The 22,825-nt window shown below is 46.7% G+C and overlaps 1 protein-coding gene across 4 annotated transcripts in view; it reads right to left on the bottom strand.

Annotated features, from left to right (window-relative positions):
• LOC126530794 (uncharacterized) overlaps positions 1–22,825 on the bottom strand; it is a 282,495-nt gene that overhangs the window by 56,721 nt on the left and 202,949 nt on the right. The window contains exon 1 of one of the 4 annotated variants that reach the window (XM_055070812.1): positions 1,902–2,162. The exons of the other annotated variants lie outside the window; for them this stretch is intronic. The gene's annotated coding sequence lies outside the window, so the exon portion shown is untranslated. Of the gene's footprint in view, positions 1–1,901; positions 2,163–22,825 lie in introns of those variants that run through there. 4 annotated transcript variants of the gene reach the window in all.

Raw genomic sequence — 22,825 nt, 5'->3', positions numbered from 1 at the left:
CTTTCTTTCCGTGATGCGGAGCGAATCGCTATATGTACAAGCGTATGCGTCACACGAGCCACAAACAAAGAGAAGCTAGCGCTATTTCCTTCTTCAAGCCGATAAAAAGTGAACTCGTATACGTCCCCGTTCAGGACCATTACCAAATTCGTGCCGAACAGCTTGCGGCGCACTGGTACTGCCCGATGATATCGTACCACTTAAGTAATACGTAAAGTCACCTGGAGATATCCGCTGTCCTCACATGTTTAGGAAACCTTGAGCGGAAAGCGCGCGGCAATTTCGCGACAACGCGACCTGTCCAAGAGTGCCCGAGTGCCGTGTCTCCACAGGAAGGCACGGTGAGACTTACGTGGTGGAGAAGGTCGGAGAAGTAAGAAAAAAAGAGAGACAGCTGGAATCGTTGAAGGAAGACGAGTCGATAGAGAAAGGAGAGAACGCCTGGCTTGAGACCAAGCCGTAAAAACAAACACAGCGGCTCTTGTCGCTGAGCGGGCGCCGGTTTTACTGCCTTGCTAACTCGCGAACAAGGAAAGTTGCGACAGCCGTCGTCTGATGGGGTTAAAGATTGGAGTCACTCTGGCGCGTTCAATACACGACGAATGTCGCGCATCTCGGCACGGATAATTAATTATACAAATATCGCGTCAATGTCCCCAGCATTGAACCGTGGTTCTCTTGTCAACAAGGCTTGTCATTAAATAATATTAAATAATGCATTGTAGTAATTTTATGAGCCAGATTTCTCACATAGTATAGTATATTTGCGGCATGGACACGATTTGTGTATAGTGCTGAGGAAAGCGAAATGTAAGCATATACAGGGTGTTTCAGCTAACTTTGGCCAGAGTTTAAAGGTATGTTTATGTGCTCTAAGACGACGCGACCAAATGCATGTTGGTCACTTTCTTATGTGGTGTGTCACGCTATTTTTGTATTTTGCTTAATTAAATAATTACCAAAGAATAATTCACCAACTTGAGGAGCAAGGAAGCTAGGAAAAAAAATTCCAATTAGAAAGTTGCACAGCCGGCTGGTTGCAAAACGTCCGAACAAGCAGTTTTGCGAAATGCAAAAAAAAAAAAAAAACACACACATCACGTGACATGCCCGTTTGCGCGTCGTGACTGCACTGCTCCCAAGCGTTTCGCGCACAAACGAACATAGCATTTAGCTGGCTGTGCTGCCGCTGCGTCTGCTTATCGCTAGCATGAATCGCCGCGAGGGAAGCACATCGCTGCCGTTAATCGCACAGCCAACGCCTTCGTCAACGCCCTGTCGCCGTTTAAGCGGCAGGCCGCCCTGCTAGATGCTATGTGCGTTTGTACACGGACAGTTTGGGAGCGTTGCAATAACGGCGTGCAAGCGGGTATGTCACGTGGTATATTTTTCGTATTTCGCGGGCATCCGCAGTAAGCTGAAAAACACTAATACTAAATATATAGAAAGTAAGAAACTGTCTAATCGGAAGTTTTGCAAAGCACTCTACAACTTTCTAATTGGAGTTTTTTGGCGTAACTTCGTTGCTTCAGAAGTTCGTTAATTATTATGGACTAATTATCAAATTAAGCAATATACCAAAAGTAGCGTGACACGCTACATAAAAAAGTGAGCAGCATGCATTGGGTGGCGTCGTCTTAGAGTGCGTCGGCATATTTTTAAACTCCGGCTAAAGTTAGGTGAAGCACCCTGTATAAGGTTTTAGTGCGCATGCGTGTGCGCGTGTGTGTGTGCGCAAGTGTGTGTCTGCGAGCGCAAGCAGTTATTTATGGCATACAACTATCTAAAAGCAAACGACGACCACGCTACATCAATCTGACGATAATTACACCGTTTACGCCGTTTTCAGAGAGACAGAATTCACAGTTTCCCTATTCGCACACCGGCTGATAAGCCCTTACCCTGCTCGCCTTTCATGATCAGCTGTCGTCATTTGCCCAAGGGATCGTCGAAAGTCGATTATCTTGAGCACATAAAATACTTGCAATACTACAGTGCCTCGCCCGAGCGTCTACACGTCAAGCGCAAGCGTGAGTCGTCCCATGCCGAGCAATATTCGGTGGCGTAATCTTGGTACAGATGGACAATTGCGTGGCATACGTCGGTGTTTACCATTGCTTGAGTGAGCTTGCGCGCTTGCTTGATGGAACTAGCGAGGTTCCCAAAACGCCTGGCCCCATTGGAGCTGAACACAATGGAAAACAACTGCACTTATATAAATGTAGGCGCCGAACTTCAGCCAGATCCTGATGAAAGGTTAGAACAATCCCGCAGTATATCTTCGGTTGTCTCTACGCAGCGTCTATAAATTGATTTCTGTGTGTATCACAAAGAGCGTGAAAAGGAGCAGCTAGCGTCACCTAAATATGCCACCACTTCGTTTGATTTGCTGTTAGACAAAGAGAGAGAAGAAAGGAACGGGGGGGGGGGGGGGGGTTGGTGGAGGTGTAGGGTATATTTAAAAGCGGGATGCCCTCATGTCTCATCTTGTGACCCCATGAAGAACTTGTACTTCCGTCGTTACTCATGGAAGTCATTAGAAGGCTGCAGAAATGAGTCACAGCTGGCACAATCACAGCTAAACAAACTTCGCACTCGGTGTCTTACGTACCAAAACTACGATTTGATCGTGAGGCATGCCGTAGTGGAGGACTCCGGATTAATTTTTTACCACCAGGGGGATCTTTAACGCGCCCCAATGCACGGGACATAGGCGTTGTTGCATTTCGTCCCCATGGAAACGCGGCGGGCGTTGGCAAAATAGATAATAAATGTTGCGCACATTGGCCGGTGACTGGACCGGTTACGCTGGTAATCCTGTTCTAGTCTTATTTCCGATTTTTCTCGTTACTGTTAGTTTGTTTTCTGAATAGAGAGTTGCTTTGACTTTTTAACACCATTGGCTTTTTCAGGCCGTTTTAATTTTCTGACGCCGCTAGGCAGCAGGCTCTTTCATCTGCGTTACCCCTTACAAGGTTTCATACCGTAGGGATTTTGCTTTATATTTTGTATCCTCGGGAACGCTGGCTGCCGTGTGCACGGCGGATGATTGTGTGCTTTCACCAGCGCATCGGCTCGAAAGTGACGTCATCACCTTAACCTGTCGCGGAAGCGATTAAGATGGATTGCCACGAGTCAAGACTACGCTGCAGCGTTAACATATGTATAAGCATCATTGTACGCATTGACTCCAACTGAAACTCGATGAAAATGGCGTATAATCGAAACTCGGCAAGTACTTTCAACACTGACAAGACAAGTTCGGACACTACGCTCTCGCATGTGGACAAAGTGTCATCGAGCGACCTTTAAGATGTGGCCTCGAAGGATCGACCCGGTTTTCCCGCAATTATGTACCGCCTTGTCCCAAAAATTTACGTCGCTAAAATATCTGCTTGAAAGCTCGTATAAGCGCCAGTGAGACGCGCATATACCATAGCACAACAAGGACGCACTCTTGTTCTCGTTTTTCTTGCTTCGCGTTTCTCCACGGCTGCTTTCGCAAGCATTCAGACATCAGTCATACACGAACCAGGCCAGCAACACGTTCTCGCCACGCCACGCTCGTGTGTGCACTAAATTACGGATGCGAGCTGAGGCCCTTTCATACGCTGCGGCGTCAATACACCTCCTATACAATCCACGTTCGTCCTTCTTCGTGTATTCAGGTCTCGTTCGAGCTGCACAACTTTCGTTTTTCTTTTTTTTTTTTCTGGACCCACAAGACCGACCATGGTGGAGGCGAAGTACATACACGTCACGTCAGCTGCCTCTGTCCACCCGCTGGGCGGTTGCAAGGCAGATGGCGCCGGCGCCGCCATTCCTTGCGTGCAGCTTTTTTTGCTTCCAACATTTGTGGTTTTGTGTCTTGCCTCCCGCTTCCTCGGTGTCAAGGCAGCGGTCGGCGATGCCTGCGAGGCGTGCTTCCACGCGACTCCCATAAACGAAGCAAGAGCCTCCTAGCACCCGTCTCCCTGACGAACGGCAACGTTCCCGGCAACTCGACTGATAAGGCCAATTAAGTCAAGGCACCGCGGGGTGTTAAGGATGCGGCTTCCGAAGGCAGCGACTATATGAAAGTGGGCTGCCGCAATTACAACGAAAAACGCGAGCGAGCGAGAGAGAGAGAGAGAGAGAGAGAGAGAGAGAGAGAGAGAGAGAGAGCAGCTAAGATGTAGCGTTGCGAACCGGCATCTGAGCCGAACGGAAGTTGAGAGTGTCCAACGAAGCCCAGATCACGGTGAAACAAATTTAGCTCGTGTCTGGTACAGTCGCCAGATTGTTGTGAAACAGTTCAAACGGACACAGCCGCGTAATATGAAAGTTGTTATTGACCCTTTTCATAGCCGTTCGTGCAGGACGGAACTACGAATAAAATGTCAAGAGAACACGCCATCTCCTGCTACCGTGTTTCGCATCTTAAGTTGGCGTTCGGCAGAAATGTTTCAGAAAAGACGGTTGGAACAACCGCAAAACAATGGCTACACTAGAAGTTGCTGCCTACTTTATTGCGTTCTCTAGTGAGCACAGAGCTGCCATCTAGGCTTCGTCTCCCCTGCCCCCCCCCCCCCCTTTTTATTTGCTATTCTCTTTTTTCCCCGCTTTCCGCTGCCACTCACTAACGGTTCTCGTTTGTTCAACCTATATCGAAGTACTTCATTACGTTCCATGTAAAAGCCAGTTGTAATTGTCTTTCGCATTGCCCGTTGTTCAACATGGTCCAGAACAAGAACGAGAGCTCGCCGGTATCAAGGTGTAGCCCAACCGGACGGTTCAGGACAGCAAGTGGCGAGGAAGAACAAAAATAAAAATAAGGAATAGTCAAAGGGCGCTGTTTCCAGCTCCAGCGTGGGACTGGTGTCAGCAAGCGGTTCGACATGTTTTTCGGGCTCTCGGGGCGTCTTTCAACGGAACCCGGCAGACAGGACAGCGATAGATCGAGGTCGAGCGCTTCTAAAAGAGACAACGTCGCTTCTCTTGCGGGTGGGGCTTTGCCAGAGCGTCTGCGTTTCTGCGCAGTTCTTGGTGGCGCGCGGATACCCGGGTGCTTGAGGCCGATGTTGCTCAGAAAAGAAGTGCGCTGTCGCTTCATTCGAGGGACCGAGACGGTCTCTTGCCGCCTGCCTTGTAGGAAAACCTTTCGTGACTGCGTACCACGCTCTCACAATCGGCAGCCGTTCATTCGGAGCTAAGAAGCAGTCACGCTTGGGTAGAGACGGTTGCTGGAGGACGGTGACTCATAGATGCCTATGAACTTCGCTTCAGTCGTTCTATCATGGCAATTGAGCTCTTCGTCAAAGGTCGAGAAAGAAAAACAGACTTGAATGGACATTTTGTACAGTTGTGACACGATGCGAGGGAGTCTGTGAGAGAGAGAGAGAGCCCGTTGTGAGAAAACCGGTGAGGTCAACGTGCAGTATGAGGCAGTTTACGCCGCAGTACTAACCTGCAATGCCTAAATGTGTACATAAGTATCTCCACATTGCATAATCGAGAAGTCCTTTATTTGAGAGAGTAGTGGAAATCATGCTGCAAGATCTCCCTTTTGTCATATATATACTCGCGACTTCTTTAATGCATGCAGTATTAAAATTTATGTGCACCGCGACTACTGCTGTTTCCTCAATGCTTCCCAGGCTTCTTTGCGCTGGTAATTATAGTAACGTGGACCATCAACCAGTTTTCCAAGCCTGAATTTTTTTTTCTTTTTACTATTGCAATTTTATCGTCTGCGTGCCATGCGATCACCTGTTGCCGACTTCACTACCTTGTCAGTTTTCTACGGTTCCGCGAGCTGTGAATTATGGCGAGATGGATCACGAACCAAGCATCCAATTTTCAAAACCTGCTGCCACTAGACGACTGGACCCTTATCGTTCCTGCTCCTCTTTCTTTAACGGCAGATGGGCATCGCCCTGCGAAGATAGCGCAATAAAGATAACTGTGATTCTACGCACCAAAAGAATCGTAGAAAGCTTAAACTTGGTATTCGTAGAAGTTAGCTTCGAAAGAACTGGTTCAGAAGCTATAAAAATAACCGGTCGCCAAATTACACACGTCCTGGAGAGATCATATCCTCCTGCCGCTGTCCTCTCGATCTGCTTCACCCGCAGCGAACGGGTCGAAACAATAACGCAGAATGTTGCGCGCAACGCACGCGCACATCCAAGCGCGCCGTTGTAAAACAAGCACCGTGATTTAACTACAAGTAGGTCGGAACTCAGAGGTCAACCTTTTCCAGCCGACGCGAGCGGCGTGAACACTTGTGGCGGACGCGAACACGTGAGCATGCAAGCGCCGCAACGATATGTTCCCGGCTTTAAAATAGGCCCTGGTCGACAGCTTTAAACGGATGGTTACGCCGACGCGATTTACGGCCATCGCGAAGCTGCCAGTGAAACAGGTTCGCACCGACGCATGTTAAACGTTGTACAGCACGAAACATTGTCTCTTTTTTTTTTATCATTTCTAATCTTTTCGGGACGTCTGCGTTGTTGCACCCCCTTGTCTCGCTCGTAAAATGTCCCTCAAATTAAAGATATGTGTGCGAACTTCGATAGAGAGCGATTTAAACTTCGTTTTTGCCTCCCAAGTGCGAGCAAAATTAGATATAGAATGGTTGACATGAGCTTCAGCAGGCATGCCTTAAGCGACCGAATATAGTAACTGTCGTGTTTTTTTTTCCTCTAGGTTCCCAAACAGCAACCCGCTCTCGTCTATAGGATGCTGCTAAGCGGCGATAATGGTTCACTGCTTTTGAAAACGGTGCGTCCTTGTCTAAAGGGCGAACACACGCGGCAGGAGTTAGGGGAGCCCATTTATCGAGTGAGCGTCAGCGGCGGTGCATGCACACGCAGGCTTAGTTGAAGACGAAAGCGTAGGGAGTCACGTTGAGCTAAACACGACAGCCGAAGAATCGGGTTCGCTGGTTGGTTTGCTCCTGCCAGCTACGGGGGATCGACCAAGTATATCACGAGGTTATAAAGACGAATTTCAAGTATTGAAACACACACACACACACACACACACACACACACACACACACACACACACACACACGCACGCACGCACGCACGCGCACGCACACACACACACACACACACACACACACACACACACACACACACACACACACACACACACACACACACACACACACACACACACACACACACACACACACACACACACACACACACACACACACACACACACACACACACACACACACACACACACACACACACACACACACACACACACACACACACACACACACACACACACACACACACACACACACACACACACACACACACACACACACACACACACACACACACGAGAAACATTTATAAGATCAAAAGAAAAGTGAAAGCACATAATGTTTGAAGAATTCTTCAAGTTCATGTCTTTCTTCCGAATTCCTCTTACGATGAAACGGAACGCTTCGGCACATCGGTTCGCCCGCTCGGTTGGAAGGGAGGCCCGATAGAGGAGGGCTCACAGCCGGTGCGGACTGTCTCCGGAGAAACGGCGCGTTAGGTCAGACACACGCAACAGAGTTCTCAGAACTGCTCAAAAGCGGAAGAATTTCGCCCTCCCCGGGTTGGGAAAACAGGGGAGCGGGGGGGGGGGGGCGCATCGCTTCATCACGCTTCCTGAGCGCTAGCGCACACCTTTTTTTATTGTTGTTGTTTCCAGTCTCAAACGGCCGGGCCTCTCTACCTCTCTACCTCCTCCTCGCTACCGTACACAAGAGGCAACAGGTACACGCGCGCACCACAGGTCGCACGGTAAGTTGCGCGGGCCTCTTACTCGCCTCGCGCATGCGCCACTCGCGGAGAGCGACCTGACATCGTCATTAGTGCCCGGACGAGAACCATTTGTTTCCCTGTGCACATCCGGACGACGGCGCTCGATGGCTCGCTCCTGCGTGGGCACTCCGAAAAGGAGGCGGGGGAAGCGGCAGGGGAGACTTCAAGCCACTGCGACGCCACTCCGATGTTTTCTTCGGAAGGCACGTCTGTACGCTGGGCCGAGTCTCTTCTCAACCGCGGATTGAGATGTAGGCGTCGCGAAGGGACGCCTCGGCGTGAGGGCTGTTTTTTGCAAGCGTCGTCAGTTAGGGGCGAATATCACCTGACACGGGAGACGTGGCTGAGTGCTTGCTCTGACGAGGTATACTTGTTTATGACGTGGGAAGCGTTTATCACGTGTGTGTGTGTGTGGTTTAGCCACTGCAATGAACATATCAACGGCGGAACTAACGTTTACATTCGCCTGTCAATCGACGCCGTAGTTTACGGCTACCCATTATCACTTGTACGACAAAGTTTAGCAATCGGTGAATTCACTCACACTCAATACAATAGGCCCTATATTTATTAAAATTAAGAGAGAAGTATCTAAACTTTTGCGAGGGCAGCTGCAGGGCCAACCACAGTAATTATTCCAAAATTAAACGCGCTTCAGAACCTCTTGCGGCTGAAGAAATTATATATATCCTAATCAACCTCTAAAACGCTGATAACGTGGCTTGTTTCATGAATATGAAGCTTGATACGACCCAAAGAACTATTTAATTACCCCTATGCGACTAAGGCTGGTTTAAACACAACTTCATAGGCGGTTGGTGGCTCGCGAATTGTGCCATCGCAGACATCGCTTACGACTACGGCTCAAACCGACACACTTAAACAGCTCATACAAGAACACCAGCGTGCTGAAAATAACTTCGAAACAGGAGAGAAAGCCTTATAGAGTGAGGTGCAAATTTAGGGATGCTGTACCGTCATGCACCAATTATCTTTTGTGGAGTTTTCAAATACTCATTATATAATTTTTTAAACATCGCATAAATAATGACTTCACATTCTGTTAATTTTAATGAATGAATGTTGATTAAAACCAACAATTCGTATGACGTACGTATACTTTTTTCGTGTTATAATACTACCGGACATTCCCCAACTGCGTGTGCTTCTACATCAGAAGGCCTTATCCCACACGTAGAAAGCTTACGTCGCGTATCGAAAATATTTCCGATCTATATTGAAGGCTACACGGCCAAGCCTAAGATCCTAAAGAGAAATATTCCAACACGTAACAAGAAGCGAAGGTCGACTTGAAGAGCAAGTGTGTCTTTGTCATTCGTCAATGGTTTTGAAGTAGAGCTGCAGTGTACGCGAACAGATTTCGGTAGGACAGCGCTAACACGAAACCCGAAGACGGAAGGACACTTCACGCAAAGATACAGCATGGTGTGCTTCGTCTGTGTAGTGTCCTTGTGTCCTCGAGCCACGCGTTAGATCCTCGCAATACATTTACCCAGAATATCAACCAGGAAAGACATAAATACTGAATTTAGACGGGAAAATAGAACAGCCAAGACCACCTGTAAAACTACACTCCTCCATGTACGTATGTTAGATTTGTGGTTACTTCGAAACACTCCCCTTGAAAGACTTTTCGCAAGAAACTTGGCGACATTCCACGTAAAGCACTCATCTTAAACCAGAACAAAACTCTTAAGCGGAGAGATTGCATCGTTAAACGGATTAAGATATCACGGCGTGCCAGTGTTCGCCAATGTGAGCATCACGAAGACAGAAAACCGTACTCCTAACGAACGCCCCTGTCCTGATCCTGCTGCACATGTACTTATTACGTGCAGTAATGCTTCAGCTCACCTGTACAACTAAGCTTAGTTAATTTTTAGCAATACGCCTTTACAACATCACCTCGTTATTGACGAATCATGCTTGATTCCTTTATTGACTCTTGTCAGTGCCTTATACCTATAAAGTGCGGTACCACTATTCTACTGCTCCATAATATTGCACAGATGTTTTGCTGCCGTATTCTAAGTGCTCGTGATGAAACTCAGACAACAATTGACATTATTATTCAGTGTGTGACAGGCTTATCGCATACGATTATTACACGTAACAACAGGCGGCCAATGTCAATGCAAAAGAAAAAGTAAACTAAACCTTGATTCTTTATTCTCTCTACGGTATCACGCATTATTTTCGTGTACAGAAAGCTTCAAATGTTCGATGCTAACAGTTTCACGACCGGTGCCGTAGCTATAAAAAGGTGGGCGTTTGCAGGCGTTGTTCTCAAACGGGGCCTGCAACACAGGGAGCCAGTTATTCACGGTCACACTTACGTAAGAAGCGGATTGCACGATGCAACCGGCCGGTGTGGAGGATAGTTCCGTCGTGCGCGTGCATTGCATGCAAATCCATACGGGGTGCATAGTCATTACGCTTGTTTGATCACGTAGGACCGGCCGCACAATGAGTAGAGAGGCATTTCGATGCAGCGTCACAAGCGAAGCTATCGTGCTGCGTGCATATGAGCGTGCGCGTGGGGACGGCCGTAACGCGCGAGTCGCTTTTCCACTTAGGAGCACTGGTCGCAATAAGCTCCACTGATTCGATAGGTAACGAGACAACGCTGCGACGGTGGTTAGACAAGCCAACCCGCCAAGCGAAAGGAAGCCAGATTTCACAGGCCGTTGCGACGGCCACTGCAGACAGTGGAGTCCGTCATGCTGTCAACGCATCCATGTGGGGACTCAGTGAGGAATGTGAAAGCGCCGCTCTCAAGGGCGCGGGGTCGGAGATGTTTCGTAAGAACTATGCGTGGGTTAACTAGCAAGCATTCTCGCTTGACGTAAGCTGGCAAAATTACCAGGAAAATGGTTACTAAGCCAAGGGATCTCAGGTACGTTACATAATGATGGTCAGGTTATGATAGTATACACGCTGCATAAAGCGAGGTTAGACGGACGACAGCTCTGCCTGAATGACTTGAAGACGAAATGACTTCGAGCGGCTTCTTGGCACGGCTTGCTTAAGATTGGTAATTCGCGGTCGTTTCTTCGGTGTATAGCCTCACATTAGCCTGTAATCGTGGAGCGACGTGAATTAATTCGAGCGGCTGCCAACTACGACGAGCTGCCGGTTTGTCAGTGACCTTCTTTAATTCGAATCGCTCGTCCTAAGCGTGTACACGGGACTATGCAGCAGCAGCCTTTCTTCCATGCCATATCGCCGGTATGCGGTAGCCTCGAGGCAAAATGGACAGCTCTCAAGTTCACGCCAAAGGCTGAGTGCGAGAGAAGCTAGAAGTGGTGAGTGAAAGGTAACCTCAAGAGTGCTTTGCTAAGAACCACGCAGCCGTCACATAAATCAATTTATACAGTGTCTAAAGTGCACTGTCGTTCTGCTGTAGAGAGAGAGAGAGAGAAAGGCAAAGGAAAGACAGGGAGGTTAACCAGAGATTATCTCCGGTTGGCTACCCTGTACTGGGGGAGGGGCAAGGGGATGCAATAGGTGAGAAAGAAAGAAGGATAAAAAAAGGGAAAAAAGAAGCCTAAGCACACACACGCACGTACACACGAACTATTTCTGTGGGCACTGTCACGCAGCCCGTAAAGGCGTTCCTAGTCTTACGCAGTGTCACCGTACAGTCCTACGTCACACAGTGTATAGTCACAATTTGTCAGAAAGTCCCGTGTCTTTCAAGTATCGCAGCAGCGCCTTTATAGCGGATCGCGCTGATGTTCGCGTAGGCCAGGTTCCAAGGATCTTGTTTTCGGTCATTGGGCGCTTGTCCAGTTTGTCTAAGGTTCTGCTGTAAAGTCTACAGATTGTCAATAGGGAGCCGTTTGTCAAATAATGTCTGTTACCTATCTGCAGAATTGCCGCTCGGAAGCATGCGAGCCACACTAAACCAAAGTTGAGCTGCCAGTGACTCTTGCCTAAAGGCTGTACATAGAGTTCATATGGCCTGGAAGCTAAGTGGATAAGTCAGCCAAGCCGTGTATAAGAACTCGATATATAATACATAGACCGTCGAAATTAATTTAATAAGAGACAAAGAGAGAATTATAATCTTCGCCGCTGTGTTCAGCACAGACACCCCGATAACAGAGTGCTATAATGGTGCTATACTCCCAACCTTAAATTTTCTACAAGCAACAAGCAAAATGATGAACCGTGACTTTAGTAGATGGCAGCATGCTGCAGTCAGTACTGTCGTCAATAAGTCGAAAAAAATAAATATGTAAGACACCGCACACTCTCTCTCTCTCTCTCTCTCTCTCCCACACACACACACACACACACACACACACCTACGCGGCAGTTAAGTGCATATATACATACACATAAACTTGTATACCTACATTTTGGCACACATGCTATACATTGCTCTGCACAACACTCAAATAAATACACGTCCAGAGGCCCACTTTCAGAATAGACGGAACGTAGGAATTAAGCGCCTACAATTTACTTTGTTTTTTCCTGCAACTACACCGATTCGTTCACACAGTGCGATGTCCCGAAAATGCAGCCTACACAGCTGTGACACCACTAAATCTTTATTGGTTCAAGCACAAGTGGTGGCAAAACGAACACGTCGTACATAGCGCGTGTCGAACTCACCAAGCTCCTTCGTAAAAAATCATTTATTAGGTCACCTTTGATAACAACACGTTTACTGTATCGGTCGCTCTCTCACCTCGTCCACAACGGCACCTATTCACACGGATATCTCTAAAGCTTAAGACCTTTGTGAACATCGGCCGAGGTTTGACAAAGGCGTTCATATAATGCGAAGGGCAGCCTGCGACAGCAGACATTGTTTCGCGCGGTGACCCTGCTTTGCGGCATTAATAATGATTTAAACGGATACAAAATAGATTAGTAGGCTGATCCATTAGGAGGATTATGACATGTCTCAAGGAAACGAGCAAGCGCGGTACCTAAGAGCCATGCAACGTACGCCCTTACGTTAGCTCGGTACAACACTGCACGCTGCGCACCAGCTGCGGCACGAAACACTAAGCGTGTCTTGCTAAGAAAGCACGCATACTTGATGGGTGTGTCATCCGGCGCGTTTGCTGTAAATCAACTGGGTATTCCTTTATGGGAGGTATCGTATCCAATCAGTTATGCATTTGCAGCTCAAAAATGAAGTGCGTCACAAAAGAAGAGAGAGAGAGAGAGAGAGAGAATGCGTTACGTAGGAGCCTCGAGAGCCTCGAAGACAGAACGTTCATGGCTCATAGTTACACTGAGATAGCTAAAGACTAGCCCAGGCGCCTCACGCGGAAAATAAGGCAAGTTGCTGTCGAAACACCAAAACTATAGGTAATATTGCTCTCGTTTCACTTGTACCCAAAAAAAAGAAAAGAAAAGAAGCCCTTCGGCGATAAATCATACCACAGTTCAAAATTTAGCCCTCCGCTGAAAGGCAATCATTCACAAAAACATCTGAATGAATTAAGCTACAGTGAATCCCAGAGTAAGGTCCTTAGAAAAGTGAACTGAATTAGGATCGCGCTTTATAATAATCGATTCCACTTTTCATTCTTTTTGCCGGTCGCGTCTTGTGGCCTATCGCAGTGGCAACGCGGAGTTGTGGTGGTCGAGCCAATATGACAAAGAATGAAACGAATGAAAAACGAAATGTACCATCAATCAAATCAATCAAATCAGATCCCTTTATTCTGACATCCAAATACGAAGAATACAGGTACTGCTTTCATTCATTCATTATTATTCATTTATTTATACTGTCAGCCCTCTTAGGGCTATTACAGGAGTGGAGATTAAAAAAAAAAGAACAAAAAAAAGGGAAACATAGAATGCGACCGAGTTACAAGCTTTCACTCACAAAGCTTGTCTTAGAATGGAAAAGATATATGAAATACAACATACAAGGGAAAGTAATAAAAAAACGATTCACAATTTGGCCCCGCATTGCCATAGACACAATAAGAGTCACATGTAAAAGTAAATGCATACATATTGGGAAATTCACTACGTGTTATTACAAAAAATTGTGCTTTTAAGACTTTCCAAAAAGGCAGTTAGGAACATCGAGGTTACAAGAGAGTCGGGTAACAAATTCCATTCTTTTATCGCCCTAGGAAAGAAACTGAACTTGAAGCAATCATTGCGGGCGAGTGGAGGAGGAATGTACATATTATGACGGTGCCTCGTTGACGCGTTCATATGAAGCTCAAAATAATCATCTGGTTTAATATCTACGTGATTGTGCATAACTTCGAAAATGAATTTTAATCTGTCGTATTTAGTTCTGAGCTCAAGTGGTGCTAGATCAGCTAATTGACATCACTCTGTTGGAGAATGGATGCGACAATATTTATTAAATATAAACCTGGCAGCTAGCCTCTGTATTCGGTCAAGTTTAGAACAGTTAGTTATGGTGTGCGGGTTCCAAACAATTTTAGCATATTCAATAATTGGTCTAACTAGAGTTTTGTAAGCAAGACATTTAATTTCAGCGGTTGCCCGATTGAGGTTCCGCCTCAAAGACCACAGGGCTTTAAGCGATTTGATGCACACATTTTCTGTGTGTGTATTCCAGCGTAAATCTTATGTAAAACTTAAACCCAAGTATTTGTGTTTTTCAACGTTCTGGAGTTTGTTGTCATCAATGTAGTATGCGTCATCAATGTCGTATGCGTAACTAACTTTGCGCGAAATAGACATAGAGACCGATTTTTGCGGGTTTATGGCCATTTGGCAATGGTCGCACCATTTTTTAAATTTTTTGTAGATTTATTCTATTAGGAAATTATTATTAAGTAATATTAGGAATTATTAGGAAAAAAGCACCAGGCTTTAATTATAAATAATTGTGGATCGTGAACAATTGCGAGCAGTGATTCGTGGAGAACTGCTAACAGACGTAACAGAAAATATTGGTGTAAGAACGTGACAGTAAGGCCAAAACTGTGGTTCAAAAAGAAGCATGCGGATTCTGTGGTGGTGACCTTCATTATTTTCTATTACGAGGCCACGTTCAGAGGCAATAAGGTTTTACAGGCGGTGTTATAACTATCACAGATGCAAACTTTCGCAGTTTCACGTCTATTTGGACGATGTCACGCTTTTTCTTTTATTATTTCAGGAAAAAATCGTTTCTCCACCAGTCGCCCCGCAGCGTACCAGCCTGTCCCAGGCCGAACCGGTAATCTGGAACTCCCAAATCTCGGTCCCAATGTGGGCGTCCACTCTACAGTTCATTATAGAAATACGAAGCGCTGTAGTTTAAGCTATGCAGCTAGAGCTAATCAAACACGTGATAGTGCAAACGCAGATGTATATATACGACAAACGATCACTCCCTAACGCCACTTACACGCCTCGTCGTGTTCACTTCAGTTTCATTCACACCCTTGACTAACTCCCTAGTGGCACAAATTCCCAGAACAACAATGTATGGGACCTCCAGAAACAGATTTAGTCTCTCTGTAGAGATCTTACTACTTCGACCACCAATACATACATTTCTTTCGTCTGTAGATGGCTCTATATAGGCGATAACTGGTTAAGAGCGTTTGTATACGACCTTGCGTACACTTGTGGTGGGCGGCGTTGGCGCAAAGTCTTGAGAAGTACTTGGACTTCCAGGCGAACCAATATTGCGGTCTTAAGTGAAATGAAACTCGGATGTTCCTTTAGTTGAAGGTCATGAAACTGAAACTTTCCTTTTTTGGTCACGTCACGCATGCTGGGGGGGGGGTGTTCAATGGAACTTAATATAATGCTTGCTGTAGTAGAAGGTGGAAAAAAAGAAACCGGACGACTGTGCACGAGATGGCTAGATGAGATTCTTCAGGTCACAGAGAAGCGTTTAAAGCACCTCTTGATGACACGTTACATAGAATGTCCAAGCATCATATAAAGTGTCTAATAACTTATCTATGTCCCTCTGTATATTACGGAAAATTTGTACAAACTCGGCAGAAACTGGAAAGAGGAAATATTGTAAGTGCAGCGCTGCTCTCCCTCCCTTTCTCCCTCCCTCCCTCCCTCCCTTCGTCCCACAACTTGGTAAATATCTCGAAATTGGTGTCATCCTGGAGATTGATTTGAAGTGTTTAATTCTTGCTAACTCGCTGGCTACAATTCGTAAACCGCAATATGTGTCATACTGTAATTAATTATGCAGTAGTGGATTTTTGTTACTTAGTTGAATATGTGTTTCGATTTCTCGTGCTAGTAATGTCCGCATCTTCCTGTTATCCAGCTGCAGGACAACAATTATTTTATATGCCACCGGCGATTTTTTTTAAATTCCTGAAAGCTTAAAAATGTTCTCCCCGTGTAGCTATTGTCATATCGGACGCAGTACGCAGGTGTTGATAAAGAAAAGGTGTCTTTGCACTCAGATATAACTTCGACAGAGGTGTTAATTCTCGCTCCAGAACGTCCAAATACAGTAGAGGTTCACAGGGAGAGGCAGGATTGAACTGATTGAGAGTGCCTGAACAAGGAATGTCTCTGTAGTAAAGGTTTCGACGAAGGGAGGCATCTTCGTAGGGAGCAACAACTGACAAAGAGAAATTCCCCTGTCAATACGTTGGCTATAGAAAGATTCCTTGTTTAACCATTCTTTACCGTTCTATAATGCCATCATGCAGCTCTTAAGGAGGTGTTCTTCACTTATGTCATTACCAAAAATGTCTGCCTTATATCGCTCAACTAAATCGCAAGAAGGAGGTTGGGTGAAAGTTGCACGTTCTGCGTTGAAAAAAAAAAAAAAGAAGAAACGTCACTCGCCTGCGCACCGACCTATGTATACGAGGGTGAAATTCTGCATTTGAACGTAGTGAGCGCACACCTTTCAATGAACGCCTTCTACTAAGTGATGACTCCCATGCCCGTTAAGTGCCCAAGAATTCGTTCAGCATTGCTGTGGCACGAAAAAAAGAAATCAGCCAGTAATGGCACCGTATGCCATGAGACGACTGCGACTGTACGCTGCAGTAGATATGCAAGTGTAAGGTGGCAGAGCCCCGCAGAAGTTTGCTACGGTCGAAACAGGATCACTGCGAAATGACCTATTTCTATGGCACAATAAAACAGCTTTTAGCCTTTCAGATTTCTCAGCTATTGCGACGGAAGACAAGACGAAAGCCCCTTTAATCGGCTGAGTGAAACCAGCACAAAGAAGTTTGAGAAAAATCCGCCTCCATTCCGCCCTGCGAAAGTGGATGTACAGCGCAGCTGGTGTAGACGTTAGACGATGCTACTGAAGCCTTACCTCCAGAAGCGACGTACGTCACGAGCACACGCAAACGTGCGGAAGTGCAGCATGAATCTTCATTCTTCTAGGCCGTCCGCTAAGCGCAAGTGCCTTATTGAACTAAATTAACGTTTAAACGTGAACTGCGTCAAAAGAAGCGTGAAGTACGAGTGAAACGCAAGCTGCAGATATGGCAGCTTCGGTTTTTTATTCGAATACACGAGAAAACATGAATATGCTACGCGGAATGCCTTCCAGCTGCCGTTTGTCTACGGGCCCAACGCCTGGCCCAAAGGCATAATTGAAATAATTGAATTTTTCAAAGTAATATGTATGAGACAATTCGTAAAGCAGGGCTTATACGTACAACCTACAGACGTGATAGCATCTGATTGTAATTCGAATGTACGACAAAACACAATTCCGTAACGCGGAACCGCAAACACAAACACCTTTTCCAGCTGTTTTGGGGGTGAGCACGCCACAGAAAATCCCGGCCAACTAGAGCCTAACATCTCCGCTGTAATATATTTCCACTTTTGCGCAGTTCTCAATGAAACAAGGAGCCTCACAAATCGTTTTCCACGACCACGATTTCCACACTCGCGACCTACACACGCAGTTGCTATAAAAACCTTTGAATCCCGACCAGCTGTGCGACACTGCTCGGCGATGAGCTCGCGTCTGGTTTTCCCGTTTAGAAACGCACATAACCACGCCACCCCGGCATTGAGAGACCTCGCGCTATATATATACCTCTGCTGTAGTACAGTTAAGAAAAGCACTGTTGTTACCGACGAAAGAAGGATGACCGAAATTTCAAGCAGTTACCCGCGGTCTCGTGGTGTCAGAAAATTTCAATAAATCGTTAGGGAACCTGACACAGCGTGCATCCCGGACTTCATTCGTTTGGCATGCGGTGTTCATCGATGTTTGTAGCGAGCGGCCATTATCATTCTAGCAGGGCCGTCCTGTCACATACGGCAAGAAGTAATGTGTCTTGAAATACGTGATCTGAGTGCGGCAGCCGGCGACGTGGCATTAATTTAGCAAGTGCATGAATGCGGCTAACAAACGACATACTTCGGCGATGGTCGGTGAAACGTAAGGAAAAAAAACATAACAAAGCTTTCAGACCTTTTAAAAGCGTGTAAATCTTAACTGAAGTTCTGAAACTCACAGAAACCAACAAGAAATCCGGGGGTGAGCGTTTTGAAATATGTCGATAGCTGGCAGATGCAGCAATGTCGACCGAATGAATCCGGTTGAACTTCACAGCTAGCGGTACAACCAACACAATTTAGCGCAGTAATGTGAAGTTTTGACACGAAGGCTCACAGGAGACGAAAGCGCAAAACTGGGCAACTCAAACTGAATGATGAGGTGACGAGCTCATTTCACGGCCACGGCGGCGAACACGTAGACTGGTGATACGATCTCGACTGGGTGAGGTGGGTCTTGACAGCAAGAATTGGGAAACGTCGGCGAAGCCGCGGGCATCGTGATGATGAAAGAAAGTATAAAAGATTGTATTCACTTCATTGGTACATGTTTGTGACTCTTATCCGAGCCTCAAGCGGTTCTGATCTAATACGGGGGCCAGGACGGCCTTAAATAACCCCTCTTTCCTTCGTTGAGGGAATCCACTGGCCAATCACAAACGCCGAATCGTTCACCACATCTATCGCCCCTCGCTGGTCGTCAGCGTGCTGCTCGGGGTGCTCACGTCTTCAACGAGCTGCTCGCGTACGTGGTGCACCTGTCTCCAACGTGTCACAATAGGAGGAATACCTGCCGTCGATGCTTTCCCCCAGGATTTCTCGACGTGGACCTTTTCACAGAGGAAGTCACTGAGCACGCTCAGTTGTTAGTGCGCCCACGTAGTTGTCGCGTGCCGCCTTCCTTCGTCCGTTGTTTTCTATAGCGCCTTCGTTGTAATCATTTAATTGATAATTGGCCATTTCGTGATGGTCAGGAGGGCGATGTTTCTGTTCTGAAGCGAAGTGAATGGATGAGGCGTGAACATCGACCGCGACCGCTGCGTGTTATGACACATGGCAGATGCGGTAGCCGATGGCTTCTTAGAAAACTTAGGTCGATCATAACACTGGAACCTCGAATACACGTGGATCGAAACTTTCGTATCACTGTGCGGCTAAAATCAATTCGGAGCCATCGTTTCCAGAGCCTGTTATAGCAACGACTAGGCCCAAAACCCATTACGGCTGCATTGACGCACTGTCGTCTCCACGACGATCCACATGTTCAGCGAGATGCATGGACAAAGGAACGAAGGTAAATCACGCGCGCTCTTATAGCGCGTCACGAAAGAAAGCAGAACGCGTCTGCAGGCGCGTCAGCCGTGTAGGTACTGGTACAGTGAACATGGGCCAAGAAACCCGCCGTGGTTGCTTAGTGGCTATGGTGTTAGGCTGCTAAGCACGATGTCGCGGGATCGAATCCCGGCCACGGCGGCCGCGTTTCGATGGGGGCGAAATACGAAAATAACCGTGTACTGATGTAATCTCGACGGCGTGAGGTGGGCCTTCACCGCAGGAATCAGGAAACGACGACGAAGCCGGGCATATAATGATGATGAAAAAAAGTAGAAAAGGTTGTATTCGCTTCACTGGTACATGGATGTGACTCTCATCTGAGTCTCGAGCGGTCTCTTTTTAACACGTGGGCCAGCACGGCCTTAAATAACCACTGGCAGTCCTGTCGTCGTTGTCGTCTTCTTCCGGAGCCTGTGGAGTAGTAGTGCTTTTCGCCGTCCATCCTTTTGTGTCAGCTCAGGGAGCGGGAGGGCGCCTTCCTGCCTTTTGGTTTGTATTGCTTCGTCTCCCCGCTTGTGTGAGCTTGTGGAGAATGGGTGGGCGTCTTCTTGCCTTTTGGTTTGCCTTGCATCCGTTTGTGTCAGCTCAGAAGAGCGGGACTTCGCCTTGATCTCCGGTTTCTTCTTCTATCCCTCTGTGTCAGCTCGAAGAAAAGTGTGTTGTCGATTCGGAGAAGAGGGCAATCATTTTGACGTGGGGAAGCCCGCCTGAACGCCTCTCACACCCGACAGGTCGACCATAACAGTACTTAGATTTAGGTGCACGATAAACAAGCCCACGTCGTCCAAATTTCCGGAGTCCCCCACTACGGCGTGCCTCATAATCAAATCGTGGTTTTCGTGCGTAAAACCCCATCATTAATTATTGCATCGGCCAACGACAGCGTCTTGGCCGATCATTAGTGAGGCCGCGCTACCAGGTTATTCGCCTCCCCAAGAGCTCTATATAGTGCCGAATCAGCAAGTGTTTGTTCGACATCTTCGCTGCATTCAGCATGTATCCCCCCCCCCCCCCACTTTAAATTTTTTTTATTTCTCGCGGTTTGCCACGCGGCACAATGACGGAATGAAATTATATACAAGCACGTATTCCTTCAAAATATTTTCATCTGTAAGAGCCTTCGTACAAGGCCCTCCAAATCACCTTCTCGCTCTTTCTCAAAACGTCGCCGTTGTGCAGTCACTCGAGCGCGATATAGGCTCAGCGATACGAAAGCAATTTTTCGTCGAAATAGCCTGTCACACGCCTACGCACGCCGAGTACCTTGGGTTCGCGTGCGTGCAGAACGTGCGCAGTCAGTGAGCGACGATTCGCAGCCATCCGCACAGATGGCACGGCGCATGCGATTTGCGAGCCGCCAGGCAGGCATAGTTGGGTGGACGAGCTCTGTGCATTTCCTGCCACAAGTCGCATATTCGTTAGAGGCATGTTTCCATTAAAACAGTGCTTAGTGCTGGAGTAAAAAAGCGTGCGATTTCGGAGTGTTGGGAGCAGAGGTGCCCGCCACCCACTCCCGCCACGCTTTCGAGCCTGACTCATGACTGACGCATGACACTCACGTCTAAGGTAGATTTTCAGTATTGAAATTTGAAGTGGGAAAGCATCCTATTGGTTTCGGATATCACGATGAGGAGCATGATAAAACTCAATCAGGTGAAGTTTTGACCGGCACTGAGCCATTTCATCATCAATTACATTGAGACTCCTTCTTAGCGAACAACGCTTGCTGCATTATCTGAATACGAAACTATGTTCACAGCTCGGATGCCTCGCTCGATTTAACAGCGCAAGAAGGTTGGCATGACGATAGCAATGAGAGAAAACTGAGAACGCAGATCACTCGCGCTTCACGCTCACCTGTGCTCACGTCACATTACATAGTGTCCGTTCCGGTATTACAGTCGGTTGCCTCAACATAGAGCTAGATTACATTTAAATTTTGTAAGCCTCAGCGATGGCGGAAACCTATCGCAGTTAGAACTAACGTTTGATAGAACCAAAACTAAAACCGTCAAGCTTCTTAAAATTAATGAAATCTTGGGTTTTTACGTGCCGGAAGCACAGAGGAAACTAGATTCAAGTTCCGTGCAGTATACGTGTAGCGCTGCCTGTTCACGCATTCAGTCCAAAAATAAATTCGTGAGACTTTTAATTGTCAGCGGGCCGCCGGTGGAACAGCGCTTTGTTCCGCGCCCTTTTAAGAAGCGAACGTTGCTTGAATGCAAACCACGCTTTCGTAATGTGATGAAATGCCCATGGTTGTTTATGGAACAGCTAGCAGAGAACTGTCTGGTTCACCTACGGAATGCGCTTCCAGTTTGGATTCAAGGAGACCACGAGAAATCTATGGTTGAGTCAACTGAATTTGTACATAGCATATAGATGACGTCATATCGATATGGCGAAAACTAGCTCGTAAAGCACTGGACCGTTAACACTAACCTGCTGGCGCTGATCACTACACATGAAACACCTGCAGAACAATTCATTTTGTCCGACACCCGCACAAAGGCCGTAGTACGGAAGGAAGATAAGCACGTGGAAATAAACAAAAATAAATAACACAAATATAAGAAATCCATGACAAGAGCCACCATGAATCAGATATGATCAATGAGACCACAAACGGAGAAGGCAAATGCCATAGTCAAACCTTACAATTATCCACCACATGAAGGAAAAGAATAGCAGAAAGAAAGGAAATCAGAAACACCTACATCAATTTACACTTTAACGCAAAACTTCTATATGTGAAATTTATTCTTATTTAGATCCTATCACGTGCACAGAGTCGATTCAGGCATCGCTTTAAATGCAATGTATGTATTATAACGGTGGGTGTGTGCGTGTGTGCATTCAGCTTCAATCGCACAATAAAATACTATCCTGACAAAAATTTGTATTTTCATCAAATGCTGCCTGCCTTCTTTGCATTAGCCGCTCAGTGTTTTTAACAGCAGTCTTCCAGTGTATGGGTATAATTACGCCTGGAATAAAGAACTGTGAGGGCATAGCAGCTGGCGGAAGTCCTGCTTACTGGCAGCAGAGAACGCCTCTACTGCTGCTGCGGTTAGCCCTGCAAGAATGTTAGACGGGAAAGAGACATCTGCTTTCGCGACTTTATCGGAACATCGTAACGTGATGCAAGTGGACAGCGCTGTACATGTCTTGCCGTGTATTTATCGCCGAAACCAGTGCATAACTTATATTGCGGGCTTATACGACCATATAGACTAAAAAAAATACGCAAAAGACAACCATCAGCGCAAACGTTGCAACCTGCTGAGGACTGTATAACAAATCGCTCTTGTACAAGCTACTACATAATTGATTTACCATGTTCATTATCTTTTTTTAACTTCATTTCAAAATACTGCAAGCCATCAATCTGGCCCTAGCAGGATGGGCTG

This window comes from Dermacentor andersoni, chromosome 5 (genome assembly GCF_023375885.2).
Source record: "Dermacentor andersoni chromosome 5, qqDerAnde1_hic_scaffold, whole genome shotgun sequence".
NCBI classification, from domain to species: domain Eukaryota; kingdom Metazoa; phylum Arthropoda; class Arachnida; order Ixodida; family Ixodidae; genus Dermacentor; species Dermacentor andersoni.
The sequence above is the reverse complement of the archived record's forward strand: the minus strand, read 5'-3'. Positions and strand labels throughout refer to the sequence as shown.